General features: G+C 42.2%; 1 protein-coding gene across 8 annotated transcripts in view; it reads left to right on the forward strand.

Annotated features, from left to right (window-relative positions):
* LOC100116596 (1-phosphatidylinositol 4,5-bisphosphate phosphodiesterase epsilon-1) overlaps positions 1-24,863 on the forward strand; it is a 120,350-nt gene that overhangs the window by 35,987 nt on the left and 59,500 nt on the right. For 3 of the 8 annotated variants that reach the window (XM_032599049.1, XM_032599053.1, XM_032599051.1), the window contains exon 3: positions 20,541-20,606. The exons of 4 other annotated variants lie outside the window; for them this stretch is intronic. The gene's annotated coding sequence lies outside the window, so the exon portion shown is untranslated. Of the gene's footprint in view, positions 1-1,047; positions 1,090-20,540; positions 20,607-24,863 lie in introns of all 8 variants that reach the window. One more of the 8 variants, XM_032599050.1, reaches the window with a different exon arrangement.

Genomic DNA, 24,863 nt, shown 5'->3' on the forward strand with positions numbered 1-24,863 from the left:
TCTAGTTTCTGTCTATAGACGATAGATGGCGTATAGGCACTTTTTCATTTCACTCACCACAATCTGCGCCGACAATATACATAATTTTAACGGCGTGTCACTATTTCAAAAGTGCCGTAAGGCCTGCTGCTTGAGCCGCTCATGCTGTAACTGGCCGACTCTATACTGTCACTACGTTAATTCGAATGTTTTAATCTTCTTCTTTGCTTAATGTTTCACATTTACAGTGTCCAACTTGGACAATTGAAGCGCCTGCTTTACTCATGACAAAAACAAAACAAAACTAATCCGCCATTGCAATGTATCTGCTGTGATAAATATTTCAGTCCGTCTTGAAGAACCTCTTGGCTATAAAGGAAAGAAACATTCGTTCTGCATCCTCGGACGGCGAAGCGCATAAACTGAACTATCGATCGAAAACCGCGGTGTGAGCGAGCGAGAGCCTCGTTCGCCATAATGTCTATTCGAATTAATTATTCGTTGTTTCCAGCAAACCAATAGTGGTTTAACGGATTCGCGAATCCCCACCTTCGTCTTTCTCCCCACTCCTGGTCCCCATGAATTATGCAATATCCTCTCGCGGTGGTGCGAGCGCGATAATAAACCACCTATTTAAAATGAAATTTGGCGTTCAACGAAACTGGGTCAAGATACGGATCGCTGCGGCAGCACTGGAGAAGCCAGCTCATGCTTCGATTCTAATTTTACCTTTAAGAGTTGGAGAGTGGGAGATGGAAAAGATGTGGGGAGTGGGGGGCAAAATGAGAGAAGGAGAAAAAGAGTGTGCGAGCGAGGATATCACGATTCTCGGCTGAAGTTTACGCTCCTAAATCCGTAAGGTTTCTATTATATAAGTCATACCGCCACGAATCCGCATCGGATATAGATATCTTCAGAATGTAAAATTTCGCGCTTAAGACTCAAATCAGCGAATACCAGAGTAATTAAATGCACATACACGACTCGTTCGATTTTTATGCTGCTGTTCAATTCAATGATTTGATGCCAATAATGTATCCTAACCAAGACCTTTTCTGTGTGTTACAGGTAAGTTCAAATGGCTTTAATTGGGTGTAAGAAGCGTACGGCGTAAGTTAAACGTTTAATATTGTAATCATTGTTAAATTTGTTAATTCATCATCTCTTGCATGTAAGAGTAACTGGACGAGTATATATATATATATATATATATATACCTTTACAAATACATGAGCAGTCGTAGTTGGTAGTTGTCGCCATTGCCGCAGTTTCCGACTACTCGCGACTGACAACGAGAACACAAGCTGGCAGGCGAGCAGATTCGCGCGGACGGTTAATTAGAAACGTTTATCTTCGAAGTTAAATTGTCTGTTACTAAGGAATTACACGGTTGTGTAGCGTAGGGCACACAAGTTTGTTGATTATTTAACGCCGGCGCACGAATAAAGTTAGGAGCCACCAGTGGCTTATCGAGAAGATGTTAACGTTATTGTATGGGCATGCGCGGCTCGGCCGGGGGGAACCAGCGCGAAAGAACGAATATTGATGCACTGCGATTAACTTAACTCAGACCTTATAGTAATTGTTAGCAAACTCGTTAAAAAATGTTCAACATTTTTTTAAGAGGTATGGTTATGTTTAAATTTTCAAGCACAAATAATCAAAAGCAAGAAGAAAATTTTCTCAATTTATATATAATATATTAAGGACACAGGTTAGTGCTTATAATTATAATACGGAGGACCATTAGGCTATTGTTCAAAAGTTGTACGTTAATGTTTGCACTACAAAAAGTTTTGCAATATAATACGAAATATGTAATGATTTTACATGAAGATGACGATAAAAGTCAACTTCAAAGACCTACTTTGCACCAATATGATTCACGTAAACTAGTTCCGTTTTGAAAAGTGTCATTAAAATATTTTTAAAAAGGAGACGCTAATTCTGCGTACATAATCTTCTGAAAATTGCGCAATTTCATCAGTCAAATCAATACTTGACCGTAATATTCAGACGAAAAAATCAAATATTTGGTGAAATGACTCTGAAAAAATCATCCATCACTTCGTCATTCAGACCGCAGTACTACACTGAAGCTCATAAATCTTAAACGTTCACTTTTTCCAGATGAATTTCCGCATAAAATATCGCGGTCATAGCTATCCAGGCAAAACGGAAAGCAGGAGCTTTCCCGGCGCTAAAGTCATGGAATGCTGAGCGAATTCAAGGCAGAAAACTTGTTGGATGATTGAGAGAAGAAATGCGGAATGTGCGAGGTCGAGTCGCTCAGCTGCCAGAGCGTCGAGCGCGCGGAATATTCTATCGTTTTTATTCCTGATATTGTTTCGCATTTGCTCGCCGATGGCTTACTACTGTCCTCCGCGTTTATTTCCATCTCTGGCTTTCAATCATTCATGCCGCTATAGTCGCGGCTTTGATCTGAATATTTGACGTATACATTTTTTCCATCTCGGAAAGAGCGGTGGGAGTTGACTTGGGTGTCGAACGGGGGACGGACAGGTGGACGCTACAACGCAAGACATCAATTTTCTTTTTTTCCGCTTTGCGAATAAGGCAGAGGGTGCTAAAGTGAGAGAAACGTAGAACGAGATAGACAATAATGATTGCGACAGAATATTGTCTTGACGGTATTATGCATCGATCGTTCGTAATGGTGAAGGTCGGCAATAATGCATGATTATAATTACAATCGATAAATCAATAAATTTTGTTATTGACCCAGAACTATTCCGAATGATCATGCGACAGCGTCCTAAGAAAGACATTTAAAACAACTTCTTGTCCGGCATTATAAAATTTACTACAAGATTAGCGCTTCATAAATGTTACAAGCACGTATGCATCATTCATTCACTTATGAATATAGGAGACAGCGCTTGCAAGTATACAAGCAAAGGACTCTAAGCTTACACTGAAACGCACAGCGACGGTAGGATAAAAACGGGCACAATTCAACAAACGCACGAGGCAGAAGAAAATCGCGCAATAGATGTAGAATAACAGACGTCGGAGCAGACAATTGCGGAGGCCGTAAGACTCCCGAATGGGCTGTCGAATAACGGAATAAAGTATAGGGTGCGCTTAATTTCATAGTGTGCCTCTGATCTCGCTCGGATCTCTCTGCTTTATACGGATCCTGACTGCTGCGCGTGTTAGCCCTTCCGAAGAGAGTCCAACTTTCACCGAGTGTTATTTAACTTACTCTTCGCCAATTTTCCCTTTCGAAGCTCGACGGCTATACTTTTTAAATAATCAACAATGAAAGTGGAAGAGAGAACAAAGTAAACACCTGGGTGTTTATTAGCCTCGGCACTCATAACGGTTGCTCGTTATACTTTTTTCTTCTCTTCCTGCGAAATCTTTCCTTATAAATATGATTTCACTCTCAGTTTTCATTCTCCCCTCTTTTTCAAACTTTCTCGTGTGCTCTCTACCGCGCGCTTTGTTTCCATACGGGACCGTCTGCAGTGCGCGCTCGAGCGTCTCTATAACCAATTAAAACTTTCAATCCTGCAACCTTACGCAAGACGCAGAAACGAATCCATTTTTCTCCGAGCGCCGCGTTTAGATTCTGATTTCTTGGCTGTTGAATGCGCGCCAACCTTTCTCGGCTTATGAAATTTCAGCTCCGTAACTTCTCTGCACACGGCCGCTCGCTATAGCAAGAAGCAGCAGCAGCACCACCGACAACGGCCATGCAAACTCGGGTCCGCGAGCTTTGCAGCTTTTTGTCTTGCCTCCTTTCTTTATCTTCTCTTTTTCAGAGTTGGAATATCGATTCGAATGTGCTGCCGCATTCCGCGCGATAGAAGACAAGCTGCAGGATTTGCGCGCGCGCGGCTGCTTTATCTTTACAGCTATAGTCTATAGAGGGGGAGAGGGTTTTAAGCTAATAAAAATTCCAAGCGTGCAGGAGAATCGGGCATTGTCCTCTTTTTCGCGACGCTCGGGCGTCGTAATTTAAACAACGCCGTGACACGCCATTCGACTGGCGAGATTATTCATTTCACCGGGGGGTTAGGATTGTCTTCGTCGCGTTCGTTGGCAAGACTTACTTCCGGTGTGAATTAATGGCTACAAAATAGCTTTGGCGGTGAACCCTTCGCGCTATAGAGCCTGCGAAACTCGAATGCTTGCGCACTGTGCAAAAGTGACTGAAAAGATTGATGATTCTTTGAAATGTAACCGTCAAACCCACCAAGTCTTTCTTCGCAAAAAATAATTCTATTTAATTATTCCTCTATGTTAGTTTTCTATGATAAATAACAAGGAAAAAAGAATTTCGCAGTTTGTAATCGATCAATATTCGTGCTGGTAGCCCAAGGCTAAAACCAACTCCATCAACTCGTCACTTCCTAAACGCACTTCTGTCTCGTGTATGTATATTTATTTTATATAAATTGCTCGTGGGGACGCGCGTTAGCAAAGTCTCTCGGCATGCCATCCTGGCCCAAACTCGTTTCGCACAAACCACGCGCTCGTTGCGAATCGAGGCCGCGCACTAATCGACTTCTCCCCGGTCACGTAAAAAATTGAATTTCCCGCGTCGACACGAGCGATTTTCCGAAGGCGGACATTATGGCCACGCTCGCGCGCGAACACTAAGTATATCGACGTATTTAAAGGATCTCGAGCCGTTTACTGGGTATAAGGGTAAGTCGAGATTTTTTGTTATCGCGTGCCCTTCTTTTCAAAATCGATATTGACCCATACAAGGAAGCATTTTTTTCAAATAGATCGTATGTGTCGGGCGTGATTAAAGATAATTGAAGATGTGGCTCGGCGAAACGGAGGAGGAGCTCTGGAGGCTATTGAGCGGGTCCAAGATTTGGGTAGCTGTTCTGAACTGGGGAACTGCTCTCCGCAGGACTTATCGCGGTCACTTGAGGATTTCACGTTTTGTTGAGCTCGCCGCCGCGCTCACAAGCGATTCCGAGCAGGATTAGGGTAAAGTTTTTGGGAATTTAAGCAGAGGGCATCGCTGAACTACAGTTTTTACGATATCAACTTTAACTGCGGCTTTTGTGGCATGTGACCTCATTCAATATTGTTAAAAAAATATATAAATCTTCCTTGGAAATTCAAGGTTATTCCGTTATTCAGGTTATCGGCACGTGTATAGTTATTTTGTAGACGTATCGAAAATCACTCACATTCTTTGAATAAATTCGATAGCTCACATATGATTTGATTCTGTTTCATCGATATTCATCGATAAAACGATTTTTCATCTTCCAAATTATTACAGTCCCGCCACATAAGTAGAATGCATCAGGCCTGATCAGACGTGTCATATATTTTACACGTCAGGGTGTTGACGTTAATTGTCCCGTGTCCTACTACAACCGCCTCTATAAATCATTGAGGAAATGTAGAAAAAAAGGAGCGAAAAAATGCACGGTTCCCGAAAATTTAAGAAAGAGGGAAGCCTCTCTACTTTCACCATATCGCCTGTCGCGAGCAATATGTTTTGCATTTAGCTTTGCATATACTCCTACGAAGCAGTTCATCCTTCTTGCGGTTTTATTCGCAGTGTTGTGTTCTTGCGTCGTCTTGTAATCCTAATAAAACCTCAGGCGCAACGCTGCGAGATTACCCGAGACGTCGAATATTTTTCACTTGAGCATATTTTCTGTAGTCAATAGTGGTGATGCGATGCACGTATGATAACGTTTTTTAATTGAGGCTTATTGAGGCCCTTTAACTACTTTAAATTCTATCTTCAAGCTCATCTTGGGCTACGAAGAAGTGTCTCAATAATCAAATATACCTATGAGATTTTTTCATGTTAGTGATTATTATTCAAACAGAACCCTGGTAAACTATGAAATCGCAAATAAAATATTCTTCTCGCGAACGCTGCTTTGTTTGCGAATAAGCGATAAAACGTGGTTAATCCATTCGAACTTCAATAGGATAACTTTTTAAGCTTTAGATACCCGAGTGGTGTCTCTCGGAAACCATTCGATTTTATGGCGCTCTAAATTTCTCGAACAAAATCTATATAGCGATTCGAACGTTTTGGTAAACTTTTCACTTCAAGTACGGCCGAAGTTGTCGTACCGGATGGTAAAACTGAAGGGAAAAATCCTTGAAATAAAAATATACATGCATTTTTTTCTAATGAACTTTGTCACAGCGTCAAAAAATTTTCGTGACATTTCAACTTTCTAAATTTGCTTTCCTCACAACAAATTCTTCACATAATCGTCGTTTTGGTACATTAACGAACAACCTTGAACTAATAACCTGTTCGCGTATTATACGTCTCCGCATAAAATATGTATCACCTAGCACGGTTTGATTCTCGCGCCTCTTGATGACGAGTTAATTATGGCGCGCCAAGAAAAGAAAGAGCGCATGCGTAAGCCCTTCTGCGGTCTGAGATCGATTAGTGCGCGCGAGAGCGTCAGATTCGTTTCGGCATCGATCGAGAGCAGTGTGATCCGAAGCCTACCTCTATTCTCGTGTAGCTTTTGTATTGTGCCTGTAGTAATCGCCGTAATTTGAATTATATTTGTTAGTGAATCACTCGCGTGTGATTCCTCCCTTATTTCTATAATTCGTGTAAATAAAGTGCCTGTAATTCCGTGTGGGCGAGACACAAGCGTGCTGTTATCGCATAGCGAATCTTCGCTATAGGTCCCGGTCGCGACGACTCGACGAGTCGTCTCAAGTCGTTCACGGAGCGAGGGCTGGACCCGTTCCCGAGACGTCGGGGCCCTGTGACGTGCTGGGCGTTGCCACCCCGGGATATCTCCATCTTCTCGATCGACAATCTACCCAGAAGAGAGGGTGGTCCGTCACGTACAGCGCACCGATATTTGCGATTTGCGGCGTTATTGTAGGGGCTGATCCCCGAAATATTAGGTAAGCGAGCGCTCTGTAAATATAAGGATCGATTATCCACTGCGTAAGTTAAATTAGATAATAAGTTTTGACTTTTGTATTTATGCTTACATAAATTCATTAATTTACTTGATCAATAAATAATTTCTATTCCACTAGCTTGCTCAGGCTTTTCCCTCTATTCCGTGAGGGTTTTTATGCCTAAGCAAGTTACTGTTTATATTTAGTTTAACCGCGAAATTGTTGCATTTTTTTAATTTAAGAACCCGACTACTCATTCCTTTTCCCACTTCCTTCATAAATGTAATTTGACTGTTTTCATAACCCATATTAAGCATGAGCGTAACCATTCATTCACTGTTGCAAAAATATGGCTTAATTTTATTAAGAAACTTTTAAAATGAAACATACAATAGCCAACAGGGAGGGGGGGTACAAACACTATTGTCAGAGAGAATAAAAGCAGAGCTGGCAGAAACAAGGATAGCGAAACGGTAGAATTAACGGCTACAAGTGCCAAGACCAGTCCTTCCTTTCGCCAGTTAAATTAAAGAAAAACTGTAAAGGTGTCTTACTCGCCGAGTTTAAATTTCCTTTGCCTTTCTTGCACGTTTATGAAAGTTTTAAATTGCGTTGGATACATTATTTTCCCTGCACAAAGTCCAATTTTACTTTACATAACAGTATTCCTAAACTTTTTAAATAAATCTCAAAATCTGTTATATAGCCCCATCTTTGGCTTTTAATAAGCAAAACGTCGCGTCGAATTTCACTGCGTTTCACAAGAATACGTTAATCTCAAAAACAGCGATGCAAAATGGAACGGCGTCGTCTAATTCAATTAGTGAACTTGCTCGAATAAAAACACGCAGCATAAGCTAAGTCAAAATACCAGAATGCAAAAAGACGCGTTCACGCTGACGCCCTTAGCTCTAATTAAACCCGTACCACAAACCGGCTGTGTATTTATGCGTGGACGAATGCGGGTTACCCCCCCCCCCCCCATCTCACTCTTTCTCCCTCTTTCCTTCTCTCATATTCTCTCTCGACCAAAACAAAGATAGACCGAGTCCAGTATATAGTGTGCGCCACTATTATATGGTTAAGCGCAGGAAATCCGCACGTGCTCGTCACGTCGTCGCACACTTGTTTCCCTACACGTATACGCGTTTATATATACACAGGTATATGCAATATGCATTGGTGATGAACACGTAGCCGAACGCGTGTCTGTCCTTGCGTAACGCGACGGGCGCCATTATTATAGCATGATGAGTAAAAGCCTCGGCCATATCTGAGTTTCCGTGCATTTTTCATACAGAGACCTTTTTTCTTACCCGCGGTTATGTAGGTCATTTCTTTTTGCCTGAAGGACCTTATCTGTTTTTCGGTCGCTTTAACCAGGCTGCTGTTTCCGCTGCTACGGCCGCATCAAGACATGAAATATTTATACAGACAGATGAATTTTGCTACATTTTTTCTGACCTTCTATTTTCAACTGCTAGATACCTAGATTGAATTTCTTCTGGCGGATCGAGTTTTCTCCTAAAAAGCTATACTACAATGTAACTACGTGAAGAATTGACCGACACAATACAGTAACGATCAGTTGTTGTTCAAGCGCATATTGTTTAGTTCACCGTTTGGCGTCTATGATACAATTTAACCGGGCATCGCAAACTTGTAACCCTAGCTCGGACTAAGTACCCGAGAGTTGATTAAATCTTGAAGGCTTGAAGTAACGGGAACATAAAATCAATTTGGCGGTATATCGCGTTACTCGTTAACGTCAACGCGAATTCCTTGTCAAGTTTAATTGTTAATAAAGCCCTGCTAAACCGATTACAAGCGGATGCGGTAAAGATCCTCCAGGGATCTTCGGAATCAACAAAGAAATTACATGCGAAGTATTGTTACAACTTATCAAGGTCTCACAGGAAGTCATTCAGCTTTATTAAATAGCGGCGACGGCTCGGTTCCACCGCTAATACAAGCGAGGTAAAAATAGAGGTTCTTTCAACAAGGGCGATTAACCCATTTTCTGCCTCACGCAAGACAGTATTTTATTGTTATAAGAGCTATAGCTGGCGCAGACAAGCACTGTATAACAGCTACAAGAGTGAGAAACAGCGGGAAACTAAATTTACGGGACAGCGTATACACGTACCTACATACGCATACGCATGCACATCGGCCGGCTTTATTACTCGGCTTCTTATGCGAGCATCGGACGTATTTACATGTACGTGCAGGCGCGTTCGCATGAATGGCTTCGTGCGTAAATAAGCTCGTAAACGTGCGCGAACTGCGCGCTTGTCTATATAGAAAGTAAATACACATATATAATCGCGTTCGCGAATGTGCTCACATGTCGGCGCGTGGTCTGTAAGCCAAGCAAAGGGAAAATTATAAGCGCTTTTTGAAATATCATATACAATCGACGATGCATTGAAAGTTGTAGAAGTGACGCTGGTAATGCGGCCTCCTCGATATCGCTTAACACTAGAACGAAGCTACCGCGAAATTAGAATTAAGGGCCAGATAATTAAATATAAGATCGATACTCTCCGGTGTGCATACACAGAGAGATCTCTCACCCGCTGCGCGCACATTAAGCCCTTAATCGTCAGAGCGCCAACAGGCAGCGTGTACTCACGGTGCTATAGCTACACACACACACACACACGCACACACACACACACACACACATATATATATATATATATATATATATATATATATATATATATATATATATATATATTACCGCGAAACACCATTAAACTCGCGCACTACAAACAACGCCATCAAAAATATATCTCCCCCGTAATTCTCCCGCTTTCGCATTTCTCTGGGGCGCGTGATGTATACAACACTCGGCTCTCTTCGCTTTTCTCCTCCATTAACGCTCGCAGTCGCGCGCGTACGCTGCACTTGTTTTGACAAGGCCGTTTTTGTCGGTCGCGAATTGCCAGCCCTATAATACATCCGAGCAGCCTCGGGCGCTGTAAAGTTCTCAGAAGGATCTTGTAAATACCGCGTAATACGTACCATTCCTCGTGGTTCTTTGACGCTCGACCCAGCGCAAAGTTTCAGTTTCAATCTCGACTGTGCGTAGCGTTTCCCCTTTACGGCGGCAGTGGAAAATGCCCACCGTGCGTTATTCGAAACTCGTGCAAAAGCATGCGCAACTTTCCACGTGGCTACGGGATATATTCGATATAAGGTATACAAGTGCCGAGCGGATCTCGGGTATAACGACAGGCCGGCTTGCCGCGCCTGACAATTCTCGTCCCTTTTCACTTGGCTCGCTCCGAATGTGACGAACGCAGATAAAGACGCGACTCTGTGTCGCCATAGAGACACGCAGCGAGTCGGATTCAATACTCTATCGAATTTCCTTAGAAAAATATTAGTTAGAATCTGCTCAAGTACAAGAATAATAGCAGTAGAAGAATTGCGCCATCGAACGACGCGAGCTACGACGTCAAGTGAGGCTCTGCAGTGTATCCAGATCTCCCGAGCAGCCGAGTGTTTTCATACAGCGCCGTTCCTTGATTCCGTGCGCAGCGTATACAAATACTACTCGAGCACAAACCAAACGTCATCTCCTCGCTCGGAATCCCTTTGATTCGTAAAAAACGAAATCGTGCACGAGTTGTTTACTTTCGCGACGTATAGACTCGCTTTTCATCCGCACAGTGGTCTCCGACGACTGTCGCCACTTTTCCCCCCTTCAGACTTTCCAGCGTCCCCCCTGTTGCGACGATTCGTTTGATTAACTCTGTTTGTGTTTTGCGGTGAGCCGGAGTCATGGAATGTGCCAAGAAGCACCGCAGCGGGCGACGGATCCACTCGAGACTGGAGAAAGAACAGAGACAGAAATTACGGGAGTATAACATCAGCGAAAATGAGTGACGCGGACCAAGTCAAGGTTCCAAGAGCAATCGTCAAGGGCGCGCGAGATATTTCCGCGGCAAGCAAAATACGAGCGCTGTTTTCGGAGAAACGCTTTCATAAGAATGCGCGAAAATATTTATGCGCTTTTCGACCCCGAAACGCTACTGCTGCTGCTGCTGTCGCTGCTGCTGCTGCTGCCGCTACTGCTGCTGCTGCTGCTGCTAGTATTTATGAACGGTTCGCTGATCACCGGGCCGGTACTCTATCATCCAGCCGCGCGGTATGGAAATCGTCGAAAAACTCGTTCTCCGATGCTGTGTTATGAATCGGATCTGTGCTCGGACTGCGAATTCGCATATACCTATATGTATATATGTACACGGCGATGAATCTTTTGCGCTTATTGCCTCGCTGAACTCGCTGCTAGTGCGCAGCTATATACGAGCTATACCGCACCGCTGATTTGATACGAGAATTCCGAAGGCTGACCAGTGCCGAACAACAAAAGGGATATACTACGATATTGTGTAAGCTTTGAGCTTGCTGAGTGTGTACAGCGCAAAGCGTTATTGTTTCAAAGAGATGCCTTATACTATTCGGTATGCATTTTCTCAAGGTTGATCGATACATTTCTTCAGATATCGCACACTGTATTATGTTTACGCGGCAGCGCGGGATAATTTCAGAACGAAGACCAATTCGAGTTTCATTCAAGCCATGTTTTTACTTACACTTTTTTCCATCAATCAAAACAGGCCAAAATAAACGCGATATATTATGGCACGCTAATGATAGAGCAGTCTTTTAATATTATGAACTCACACGGCCCGAATGAAAGATTGAAGAATCGTGAAAATGAATGGTTTGTCGTTTAGGCAAGTTGAATGACCTCAATTAGCAAATGGAATCTAGCGCGGTTACGTCTCCATGTATATACGACTGTGTAGTGTATATGGAAAATTCTACGGAAAAAATGCCATTTTCTGGTTGGAGGAACCGAAAAAAACAAATGTTAGGGCACACTCCCGCAACTTTTTTTTTCTTATTGTACATGATTAGAACCATGCAAAACCACGTTCCAACATCGAAAAAGTGCCTTGTGACACTGTTTTTTAGGCCCTTCAAATTTGTCGAAAAATAGCCATTGTTCAAGGGCATGCACCTAATGCATTAGGGCACAACCAGAAAATGTATTACGGTAGAAAAAGAGTACGGGAAAAGAGCTTGAATTAAAAAAAAATGCGTTGGAAATGCTTGATTTGGTCAAAAGTTACGCACAATTGAAAATGCTGAAAAAATCATGACAATTGCACTATTTTTCGAATTAATGAAATTAGTGTCTTTTTACATGATTTTTCAGCATTTTCAATTTCGAACATTCATCAGGGCGACATCACGCAGGACGAGACGAAAATCTATATTGTCCGGTTTGTTGAGAGCTTTTTCGGAGGAGACAAAAAATTGAGGTACAGTCACCCTCTGCTTTTTCTTCCGTAAATGCCCTTATGAGGGGAATTTATTAAAACGCTCCAAACTCGTGCACGGCATTTATTATTAACACAACTTTGTTTTAAGCCCAAATATTAGTATAAAATTCGCGATGATATGCACGCTGATAATTGTAATTTTCGACGCACGTCCAATAACAATTCGTTTTTAAACTTTTGTAAACAAACAGCTATAATCAGGTCTCCGCGAAAACAAGTTCAACCGAGACAAAAATATCTTAATCAGTTTCTGGGAACAAATCTTAAGACTTCATTCAACTGTCGACCTCCGCGGCCGCCGGCAAATGCGTTCAAGAAGATTATCCAGATAAAAAGCGTTGCAGCTTCGCGCAACAAGCTTTCTCTTTTTTTTACTCCTTGATCCGATGGTATAGCAATTAATCGGAGCAGAGCTTCTGACAGTCGGGTAATACCTTAGAAGATCAGCAGCCTTCTGCATCAACTTGCCTTTCGTTCTAGGATTGCGCGCTAGAAAGCAAATTCAAGAGAGAGAGAGAGAGAGAGAGAGAGAGAGAGAGAGAGAGAGAGAGAGAGAGAGAGAGAGAGAGAGAGAGAGAGAGAGAGAGAGAGAGAGAGATTAGATTAGATTAGATTAGATTAAATAAGTTTTATTTCTGTACATTGTGTTGTACAATTCAAAAATAACAGTATAAAGTAAAACCAGTTATAATTTGTGTGTGTGTGAGAGATGATATATATAGAGTGAATGTGAAATGATATATATAGAGTGGAGGAGTGTAAGTGTTTGTGAGATGATTATGAGTTTTCAAGTGCATAAAAATATTCTTTAGCTAATTGTTTGAAGTGTGACATGGATGTAGTGTTGCGAAGGCGTGATGGTAGCGAGTTCCAGAGGTATGAGGCGCTTATATGGAATGAACCTTTCAGCGTCTCCGTCTTGAAAGTCGGGATGTCCAAATGCGTCACCTGCCCCCTCACAGGCCTCTGCGCGACGTGAAAGTCTTTAGTCTGCAAGCGCTTGTAGAGGTGAGGTAGGGAGAAATTGGACACGTGTGTTCGATTGAACTTTGTATTTATTTAGAGAGCTTGGAAATACTGATGTCAAACTTCGCTTGGCTCGGCAGAACGCAGACCGCAGGACAGGTAGGAGGGCCTAGGTCTGTGCAAGTCTCTGGTTCGAGCAAGAGTCATGAGTGCCCCCAGCGAAGCCACCCTTCAGGCCTCGGAGGGAAGACGTTGGTCTCGCTCATGAGGCCCGAAGGGAAGGGATAGCTTGGGCACTTTAGCGGATGAGTAGCGCGCGTGCTTTTTTGAGAATTCCGAAGATTATCGAGCGCGCGCGGCCGATCGTTTTATTGCTAAGTGCAATAGGCGACAGACCGCTCGGCTGCCGAAAATCCGGGGACTGCCTCGTCTGGGGGATTAGCGAACGCGCGCGCGGTGGATCGCTTTATTGCGGTGAGGCAATAAAGCGAGGGACCGCTTGGCGAAAACTCGAGAACGTTGTGAACGCTCTCTGCCAGGCCCGGCAGATGCGGGAAACATGCACGCCACAAGTCAAAAAAGGCCAAGATGTAGGAAGGCACAGCTGTGGTAAACAGTTTTCGTAGAAAACAGGCTGCAAAGTACTTTCTACGTCCGGCAGTTGTAAGCCATTGCAGTTCACGCCTGTAGGGGGTGATGTGCTCGTCCCTCCTTACACCATAGATGTATCGAATTTCCGTGTTTACGAGTCTCTGGAGTTTTGTGTCAAGTTCTTGGGTCAGGTCACAGTATACCAATGAGCAGTAGTCGATGATTGGAAATAGGAGTGCTTGCACGAGATGTTTACGCAACCTGAGATTGGTACTTTTCCTGAAAAAGTAAAGCCTATATATTAACGAGTGAGCACGTTTGCATACTTGTGTAACGTGCTCTTTCCACGTTAGTTTGGAGTCAAGCACCAACCCCAGATTGCGCACGGATGATTCATAGTCGACCCGGGCTCCCCCTATGTTGATGTAGGTGTTAGCAACAGTTGGTAAAGCATAGAGAGAGAGAGAGAGAGAGAGAGAGAGAGAGAGAGAGAGAGAGAGAGAGAGAGAGAGAGAGCAGACACCTCAATTTAATAATTACTGGGCGACGCGCTTCGAATGTGCGTAGGGGCTGTATACGCATACAGCTTGGAAACCTAATTAAAACCTAATATTTAGAGATTGGAAAAATCAATTATTTCAGTACTATCAGTTTTGTACTTTGTTTTGACATCTGACCATACCGAAATTTTTCTACTGATGATTTTAGATTCCTTAAAATATATTATTCTTAGAACAAACCTCTTCAAAACTTGTAAGAAGGTGGAACACTGCGCAGCTATATAGATATACTGATAGCATGGGATAAAAACTTTGAATTGTTGTATCTTAAAAAAAAAGCCTCGTTTGCCCTATCGAACCTTTTCTCCATGATTTGTATTGCTATTTTACACTATAAGCTTGTTTTTTAAAAATATTCTAAGAAAACTCGCTTCGCAAGTTTAAAATTAATAAAGCCTGTGTAATCTCATACCTCGGCTGTATCTGCTTCAAAGTAACCGCAATACTGCTGTGACATACGGCTTAAAGCTTGAATATTAAATTTTCAATATTGATTTAACATCATGACTTTATACGAAATGAAATTATCAAATTAATAATAATATATAACATTTTAAAAATATTCCAAAATATGTCTTTATAAAGTAGAAGTTCGCCTTATGCCGCACATATTATAATAGACGCACATAGTAAAATTTTAGGATTTTATTGAACCTTTCTAGATATACAAAATTCCTCATTGAAAAACAGTATCCATCAAAATTCCCCATCCATTACGTGCATTTCAGTCATCGATCGATCACCGCAAACTCTAAAAACTTTGGAAACACTATCCCTCACGATCGATGTCGAAACTCTGTGTGTATGCATAGGCAAAAAGCTCATAAAAATTCATTCAAACGTAATACATCTATACGACATTCTGAAAAGAGAATAAGGAAGCAAGGAAGCTACCTATTAGACGCTGGAAAAAGCAAAAATATGTTCCAAAAAAGGAAGCTAAAGTGGGACTCAGGATCATCCCCTCGTACCGCGTAATCGCAGCCAGACAAGTCGTACTATAGGGGTTGCTGAAGCTCACCGCAACCGCGAAAGGTATAGGTACACGTGTGCAGACTGACTTATTATACAACATTATATCTCTCAGCAAAATCTACGAGACCCCTCTCTCTCTCTCTCTCTCTCTCTCTCTCTCTCTCTCTATCAGTCTGGCGTTTCCCGCGTTTATCACTAGCTATAGGAGATACCGCACGTCCGGATATAAAGCTAGAGACATGTAGGTATAGTACCGAGGCAGCACGTGCACATTTAGCCTCGTTTTTCCATACGTGCGCTGCGTGTTGTGGGAGAAAGATGAAGAGATGCAAAGCTGGAGAAAGGCGAAGCAGCATGTGTGTACTACACAGTCTGACCCGAATTCGAGCTTAAACCGAGAGCGGGTGGGGGGGGGGGAAGAGAGGACAGATACACAGAAATAAATAGGAGAGGAAAAATGCTTGGTACTTCTTCCCTCTCTGGAGCACACGCCGGCGTAGTATTTGCTGCCAAATGGAGATGGAGAGACGAACAGGGAAAAGAAAGAGAGACAGGCGGATGGATGTGCACACACGGGCAAGATCGCAAAACTGTGGAACCACCTACGGAGAAAGGATGGACGGTATATTCTGGATGCAGACGAGTAGCGCGCACTATTGTAGGAAAGAGGGGGGCTCGCGTTTACCCATATTGATTTTTCTTTTGGTTGTTGCTGCTCCTCGTGCTGCTTTCGCTTACACACATATGTCTCGGTGCGCGCGACCACGTGCCATGTATGCTGTGTATTTTCTTTTTAAAGCTGCTGCAACAGCAATGTTGCGCGCTCGAGAACTACGTATACCGATATATAATCGAGATCATTCACTCGAGTTTATCCGCGGTATACGCGGCAGCGATTTTCCTTGATTTCTTACGGGAGCTGCGCCGTCGTGGTTATATCTCTCGATAAACGCGCGATGCACAGAAAGCAGACTGCAATACGCCTTTGATGCGCGCATAGCAGCTTTGTTGCGCCTGACAATTCATCTCTTTCATCTTTTGTTGGTTAGTTTTATTTAAATCTGTATTTATTATTTCATGAAAATTAGTCATTTCCAAATACTCTGGAATCAAGCAACACAATAAAAATTCTTCATTCATATAGCCCTTATATATTCCATTCGAGCCGGAAAAGTAAATTCGCAAACGCCTCGGGAAAGTTACGAGGAGCTCATCCATTATTCTCTCACCCCAGCACAAAAGAATTCTTTGGCGAAAAACTCGGCGAATTTCAGCTCTACGCGAAACGCGGATAGGTCGGAAGGAACCAGCGCTGCATTTTCTCGCGAAATAAAGCGAACTCCTCGTGTATGCGACGTATCGGATGTGGTTTGTCGGCTATGAAGGCAACGCCGACTTTTGTCATTTGTTCTTCCCTCAAGGTATAAGGTACACAATAAAGGAAATTAACCTGTCTTGCGAGTGGAGAATGCGAAGCTCGCTTCACGGTGCAGGGTTCTTTTTATCCTCTTTGACTTCTTCCCTCCGCATGCTTCTCGGCATAGCAACTGCGCTAGATAATAGTTTTATTTCTGGTGGAGATTTCAATTTTGCTAAAACTGGCTTAGTTCGAGTCTCACGCGCACGTGTGTTTCTGGGTAATTGAATAGTTATCTGCGGTACTTGTCTTGCCTTTTATCAAAAGAGTCCTATCTCGCTTCAAGGATCTATCTGCTCTTTAATGATAAAGTAATTAAGTAATATAATTTTAAAAATTGCATGCTAACATAATAGAAAGAATTTGAAATACGACAGGGAAAAAAGTCACAACGATTAAAATCTTCGATCGCACATTCAATCGTATCGTTCGCGTCGCTTCTCTTATCATTTACATAATACGGGCGCTCGATTAACTAAATCCTGATGGAGCATTCAGTAGGATTGCCAACGCGCTTTAATCTTCTTGCTCTTAGCGCGTTTGCTTGCAGCGTTCGAATACGCCGAGAGCTTGCAACTGCGCAGCAGTGCTCATGTGCTTTTCACATCTCCACCTTTCGTTTCAGCCATACATTCTACGTCGAATTTCCGGGGATAAAAATGTTCTCTATCCGTCGATAGTTCGAGCACTATCAAAACTCGATTTAATACCTTTAAATCTTGATGGCACACTTAAATACTGGGCTTATAGAAGGCGAAAATGTAATAAAAGTCGATGACATAGTTTGCTTCGGAGGCTAAAACTGGTTTAGTTTTAACTCTTTAAAATCGCGTACTTCTACGCAAATATATTCACGACTAGCTCTGCTGACTATGTTGCTTTTCACACTTGTTGCAAAAGCATCGAGACCCTATTTTATGCAGTAAATGAATATTTTATATTTTTAAAAACACTTCCACATGAACACCTTTGAATGTTTTTCAGTCCTTCACTGGTTTTGCGAGAATATTTAATGTAACGCGTGCACGACCTGCATCACTGATTTACTATCGTTTTTGTATCGTATAATTTTTAAGTAATTAAATTCCGGTCATCTCTTAGAAAGAGATGACCGGATGTCGTGAAACCGTTCATAAAGAGATTTAATTGGTTGAAAAACGAATGTTCGGTCTGAATGAAGTTGCGATTTTGAATTAATTCTAACCTCAAGAAAATTGAGCGCGCGAAGCGCGCATTGGATTTAGCTAGTATAAGTAAATAACAAGCTGCTCTCAGACGAATGAGCATTACGGACTCAACATTTCCATCAATCCGTTTTCAAGCGTACAGAATCACAAATCCTACTAAAAGACTTTGGGCATATCTCTGGTGCCAAACCTCCGACTAGTGGCATGCTTATATAGGTTGAGAGAGGGAGAGAGAGAGAGAGAGAGAGAGAGAGAGAGAGAGAGAGAGAGAGAGAGAGAGAGAGAGAGAACAGGCAATTCACGCGAGTTGCAGCAGGCGAGAAGCAAGTTTATTACAAAGCCTGTGTCGTATAAATAAACTATTCGTCTTTTGCCTTTCCACTTGCAGAACTCATCAGCTCCGATTACTCTGCACAGCAGTTGCAGCGAGGCAACGGCGAGTTCGAAAGCGTCCTCCTTCTCATAAATCATGTTCTCCCCAATACTCCTAAGTGCTGTTGGACTAGGCTTCCTAGACAGAAAGATTTTTGGAGCCTGCCACGCTCTTTCTCCATCTTTACAAACACCAATACTGCATTCAGGCTGAATGCAAATAGCGAACTACTGTAGCTCCTTTCCTAACAGATCCCATCAGTAGACTTGTTTGCAACAGTGCTAGCTGCGATAGCTATCTTCACGACAAGTTTTATTATATCGATCACTTAACTTATGATCGAAGCTTTGAACGTCGGGCAAAGTACTTGTTTTAATTACACTCTATCAATGTGTCTGCAATGAAGCTTGATTTTTCACGCTGTTGATTTACGTAAAAATGTGAGCAGAAAAGTTTTATGATCATGATATACACGGCAGCATAATATAGCCCAGATGCCCACGCGCAAACTCTATATATTTATTCTACACCTGCGTACGATTATATTGCTCGAAAAGCTTTTTGATTAATTGCAGTACGCCGACGCACGAATCAGCGGCAAAGCGCGAGCAACAGGTATACTGCTATGTAATTATTCCGAAAAAGAAAAAAAATACAAGCGACAACTGGCACGTGGATACGATAAAAATTGTATTCGTTTGTAACTCGCGTAGTGTTGTCTGAGCTTGCGGCCTTATACGTGATTTATCGAAGACAAAAAAGAGAGGAGAAGACTGCAAAACGCCTGATGTAATATCGCGCAACACTGCGTGGGCTGATATCTGTACACGCCGCGCGCTTATACTTTTGTATGGCATGCTCGCCCGTGTGACGGGGCGTGAATTGATTCGGCGTGACGCGCTTTTATTCGTCTCTGTCAATGCAAGTATATATAGCGAGCCGCCGCTCATTCGCATTAGCGTCTTCATCTTTACACTTTTATGCTACTCGTGTCTTGCACGGACTAACTGATGTCCTACAACCATTGTACACTGCATCAACAGCTTAACTTTTTCGTATGAGTTTCGTGTGAAGCTTTATCGCGTGTCTTGTGCGCAGGTGAAATATGCATCAACTGTCGCTATCAACAGGTCGTATGTGTGTGCGTGTGTGTGTGTGTGTGTGTGTGTGTAATTTATGGGCGAATAAAGAGCGAGCTGATCCGCGTGTATATGGGGAATTCTACGGGAAAAATGCCATTTTTTGGTTGGAGAAACCGAAAAAGATAAATGTTGAGACACGCTCCCGCAACTTTTTTTTTTTCTTATTGTGCGGAAAAATCATGTAAAAAGACACTAATTTCATTACTTCGAAAAATCGTGCAATTTTCATTATTTTTTCATATTTTCAATTGTGCGTAACTTTTGACCAAATCAAGCATTTTCAACGCATTTTTTTTTAAATTCAAGCTCTTTTCCCGTCCTCTTTTTCTACCGTAATACATTTTCTGGTTGTGCCCTTATGCATTAGGTACATGTCGTTGAACAATGGCTATTTTTCGACGAATTTGAAGGGCCTAAAAAACAGTGTCATAAGGCACTTTTTCGATGTTGGAACGTGGTTTTGCATGGTTCTAAACATGTACAATAAGAAAAAAAAAGTTGCGGGAGTGTGCCCCAACATTTGTCTTTTTCGGTTTCTTCAACCAGAAAATGGCATTTTTCCCGTAGAATTTCCCATATGCGCGCGCGTGCGAAGAAGAGAAACAGAGAGAAAGAGAAGGAACGAGGAAGTGCCGGTGTATTGATTTTTTCGTAATATATTTGCTTTGGGAAAATGAATGTCAGCTGACACAATAATGTCACGCATTACACATGGATGCGACCTATGTTACTTCTATTGCTGGTATCGATGAGTTCATTCTTTTTATTTTTGTTTTATCATTAGGTACCTCTCGTCGTTTCTTTCATTCCTTTTTGCATGATGCGTCGGTGAGATATCTAATTATTTTTTGAAAGAATATTATAGAATACTATGGAAGGAATATCATTGACCTTCATATCATATGGAAAAGACATTACCATGAATGTGAATCATTGAAATGCGTTGTATATAAAAATATGTTGTGAAAAAATGTAACATGTTTCACCTATTTAAAGTAGGCGCCAGGGTTTTCATTCATAATCCCTAACTACACAAGCATCGGTTTTGGGTACACGATAATAATATTAAGAACTTGCATTTCTGTTACAGGTGAGTTTTACCTTTGGGTTTCTTTACAACGATTGCTAAACTACGCAACGTAGCAAATGACATGCGGTAAGTAACGAACTTAAAAAAAAAAATGAAATTCTTTCATAAAAATACTTTTACTCGTAAAGTCTATAGTACTGCGTACTCAAACTACCTATATGACGCACAGATACTTAATATTCCCGTTCGCGATATAATAGTCCCGAACAGCACAGCTATGACACCGAGCATCAAACGACGCACATGCATACTACTGACCTACACTTTCAGCGATCCTCCAGGCATCAAGATAAGCCGCAGCAATGCCCCTATATGCCCAAAGCATAAAATTTCTTCGTACGTCGAGAGTTTGGCACCTATCGTCGAACTTTACAATGGCTATCATATGAGCTGGCAAAGTACACACGAGATTTCTCGACCAGATAAGAGCGTGTCGAGGAGCACGTGTATGTTATAAACAGAGTTTCTCAGCAACCAGGCACATTTTTTCACGGGAACGCAGACATGAAAAATCGTTCTATCCATGACCGACCGTCGCCTATATGGGGAATTCTACGGAAAAATACACTTTCTTGACTTTTCCCGAACTTTCATTCTACCGATATACATCTTCTGTTATGCCCTTATGCATCAGGAACATGCCGTTGAACAAAGGCACTTTTTCAGTGTTGGAACGTGGTTTTGCATTGCTTTAAACATGTACAATTAAAAAATAAGTGGTCCAGCCGCGTGCCTAAATAATTTTTTTTCGCCGTTTTTGAAGTCGAAAAAGTGTATTTTCTCCGTAGAATTCCCCATAATCACTCCGGATTAATTTCTCTGAGTGAGCGGCACCCGTAAGGTCTGCACACCTACATACATATTATAATACACGGATAGCGCGCGTCGCGTGACATGCTAGCATCGCGCACTGCTGAATACGGAAAAAAGCCCCGATGCTTGCATGTCGGTTTTATACATATATATGTAGATACGTGCATCACAAAGAGATCGATATTATAGCAACATCAACGACGTTCGCTCGATGAAGAGGTGGCCCACCGACGAAAGCCTCCGCCAACGCTGCGGTCTCTAATTGTAATTTCATTTGCATGAGTTTGCGCAGCGTTTTTGTAAATTGGTGGCTGTACGTACCCCATAAATTACTATAGAGACTATTAGTGCGTTTTGTCGCGAAATATATATATATATATATATATATATATATATATATATATATATATATATATTTTATTCGATTTATATCCTGAACTCTAAAAAAAGACATGGTATATTCGACTTCTGGTTTGCTGTTCGTTTTACCGCGCAATTGATAACTAGGAGTGTATTTCATTATACTGGAAATCGCAATTTTTTTAATGAAAGCGCGATATCGATTACTAAAAGAAAGTAGTTTGGACTAACCCTTTTGCAAGCCTTTTTGTCACCGCCTACGCTCGTCGTATCTTTGTGGCAAGTGAAAATAGATGCAGACACATAGGCACTTTTCCATTTCCCTCATAACAATATACGCGTCGAGTCATTTAGAAGTACCGGGCATCTCGATAACGCAATAACCATTGCATATAGATGTTCATCGAATGCAAAACTTTGTTGCAACTTTTGTTCGACGAATAACTCTTTATTCACATTCATATTCGGTGCCGGTTTGCATCTAGGTGACACAAAGAGGCAATTAGAGCCTTGCTCCACTCATTAATAGCGCGTGAGCGCCTTGCTGTGCAACTAATTTCTGTTAGGAATAATCGATGGCCCGATCATGCGTCTCTCCCTCGTAACGGAGCCCACGTGTTATTAGGAACGAAAAAGTGAGTTTGAATTAGAGAGAGAGAGAGAGAGAGGGGGGGGGAGAGAGTGCGAGATATGGGTGATGCCGCAACGCGTGCGTAAGTGTGTTGAGGTCATGCTGAAGTATATTATTTCTGCACTTGCTTGGAATTAGCCTGCACGAAAATGCATTACTTTTGTCTTTGGACTTGTATTTATTTTGCTATTTTTTATATACTCGCGGATTGAACCATTACACCAATTTCAAATAGCTGTTTCACATTGGCTGTAAACTTTTTTTTCTCAACATGTGCATGAAATGGGCCTTTTTTCATGTCTAAAATAAGTATAGCCTAGGAAATCGTCCATTCCAAGCGTGTTAGAAAAAGTTTGAGCTCAAGCGTGGAGAAAATACTTGTTCTCCCCGCTTGATGAGTAGCGGGGAGAAAATACTTTCGGGATTCGTAAAACGAAGTGCTTTACGAATATTTTTAATTTATTATCACGCGGAGTGTACGTGGCTGCGTAACTTCATGCCACTTTTATACTGAGCTAGGAAGCAGAGCACGTATCACGAGGGTCGGACTGACATTTTCAAGAGGCGTTTCAAAAAATACTCGTCGTTATTTTTCAAACTATCATTAAACTTCATATTTTTTCTGTACTAATAACGAAATCCCCCTTAAGCCGGCACGAGCTGAGAATTCGATTGCTTGCGGCCCTTTATATACCTGACCATATGCTGTGTCCTGTATAGTGAGTGTTTGCTCCTCTCATACGACAATAAGTCGGGCAGTGCGCGCACTGCGCGGAGTCGAAATGGGAAAGGACTTGCGAGAGTCTAGGTATATGATATGATACTACATATATGTATACGACGTATATGAACTCTTGAAAAATTTACTTTCGATAAAAGGATTTTTCTGGTACTTTAGCTGCTACAGTTGCGGCATTATTTCAAAGTGACGTCTACGCGCCGTAACTTTTCTCTCTGCTCGTCTCGCTCTCTTTCTATCTCGTTCTTTGTAACAAACGTCGAGGCACGTTATATACGTCAGGAGCAGAGAGAGAGAGAGAGAGAGAGAGAGAGGGAGAGAGGCTCAAGAAAAAAGTCGATAGCTTACTCCTAAGTATAGTATTACACTGCGCTCTTTGAGCTACCATACTGCACTAGAGATACACGATCTCCCTCAGCCGTACCGCGTTCTCGATCCGTTCTCCCGTTTCCCGCGCGATTTGCCGCTTTTCTCTATACTAGCTCCGCGACCAACAAGACATGCTACGTATATTATCCCGTCGATGTTCGGATTAAGAAATTATCAGCAAAAATAGTCGATATTGTTATACGGCGAGCCAATACGTCGCATATCCAGCTGCAGCAGAATGGCAACGAGTCATCAGGATGCGATGCGAGAGCAGCGAGAGTGCTGAATTACATGTTTTCTGGAAAAGGAAATAAGCCTGCATCCGCGATCGAGAGCGAGCTGTGGACGGTGTGCTTTATTTGTCACTGAAATCTCGACGCTTTATAGATTTAAAATTAGCTGATCGGCCATGCGCTCCCATTTGTTTGAACTTATTCCTCGCGATAAATCCGTACATCGATCGATTGCGACTGCATATTCATATGTGAGCACGTTATTTTCGGATAGTATAGCAGGCCTTTTCGTGATTCAATAAAATCAACGCGGGTAGTGCTCTATATCCACTGTCGTCCTATAAATTATATCATCATTTTCAACTGATGGATTCATCATATGAACTATGTCATTATAAAATTTAATTTCATATCATACACTTACGCTTATACGACGATAATTTTATAGAAAAATAATTAATAAAAACGACTTACGTTATCGTAGACCCTCATGAAATAGTCGAGCATTCTTCCTTAGAACATGTACACGTTAGATATATGGAGCGTAAGAAAAGAGGCTGGAGAATTACGAGTCATCGGGCATCCAGATCAAAACAAGCGAGAAGACTTTTTCTGGGTCACCGTTATCAAAGAATACTACGAGATGTATGCAAACTGGATTCAACGCGTGTCACGCGTACAGGCTCCACTCGCACACATGCGCCTGCACGTCTGCGTCAAAGATGGTTATGCAAATCGTTTGCATTATCATTCTGTCGTCTTTTTTCCATGGCGAAACCCTCCATTTTCACTCCGTCGCTATGTGAGAATAATCCTCGAGTCTTGGCGCCTTTATAATAGGTATATAATATACACTCTCTCGCGATCTTGCCTGGGGCTTGGCGTGAACTCGGGATGTCGCGCGCGAAATGCTCTCGCTTTATCCCCGCGGGCCTCGACATTTTTTTTTTTGGCTGAGTCCTTTGAACGAGGTATGAAAATTAATTATTCTTCGAGTCGAGCGGAAACCGATATTTTGATGAGACAAGAGCTTACCGAGGCGTGGGTGGCTGCGAATGGTGATTTATTTTACGTCCCGGGCGCGAAATCCCTCCTCTTCTCTCGTTGTTCTACGCGAAAATTACTCGACTCTTGCTTTCCATTTTTTTTTCGCCACTTTATATCGGGTACGCTCTTCC

This window comes from Nasonia vitripennis, chromosome 4 (genome assembly GCF_009193385.2).
Source record: "Nasonia vitripennis strain AsymCx chromosome 4, Nvit_psr_1.1, whole genome shotgun sequence".
Classification (NCBI taxonomy): Eukaryota; Metazoa; Arthropoda; class Insecta; order Hymenoptera; family Pteromalidae; genus Nasonia; species Nasonia vitripennis.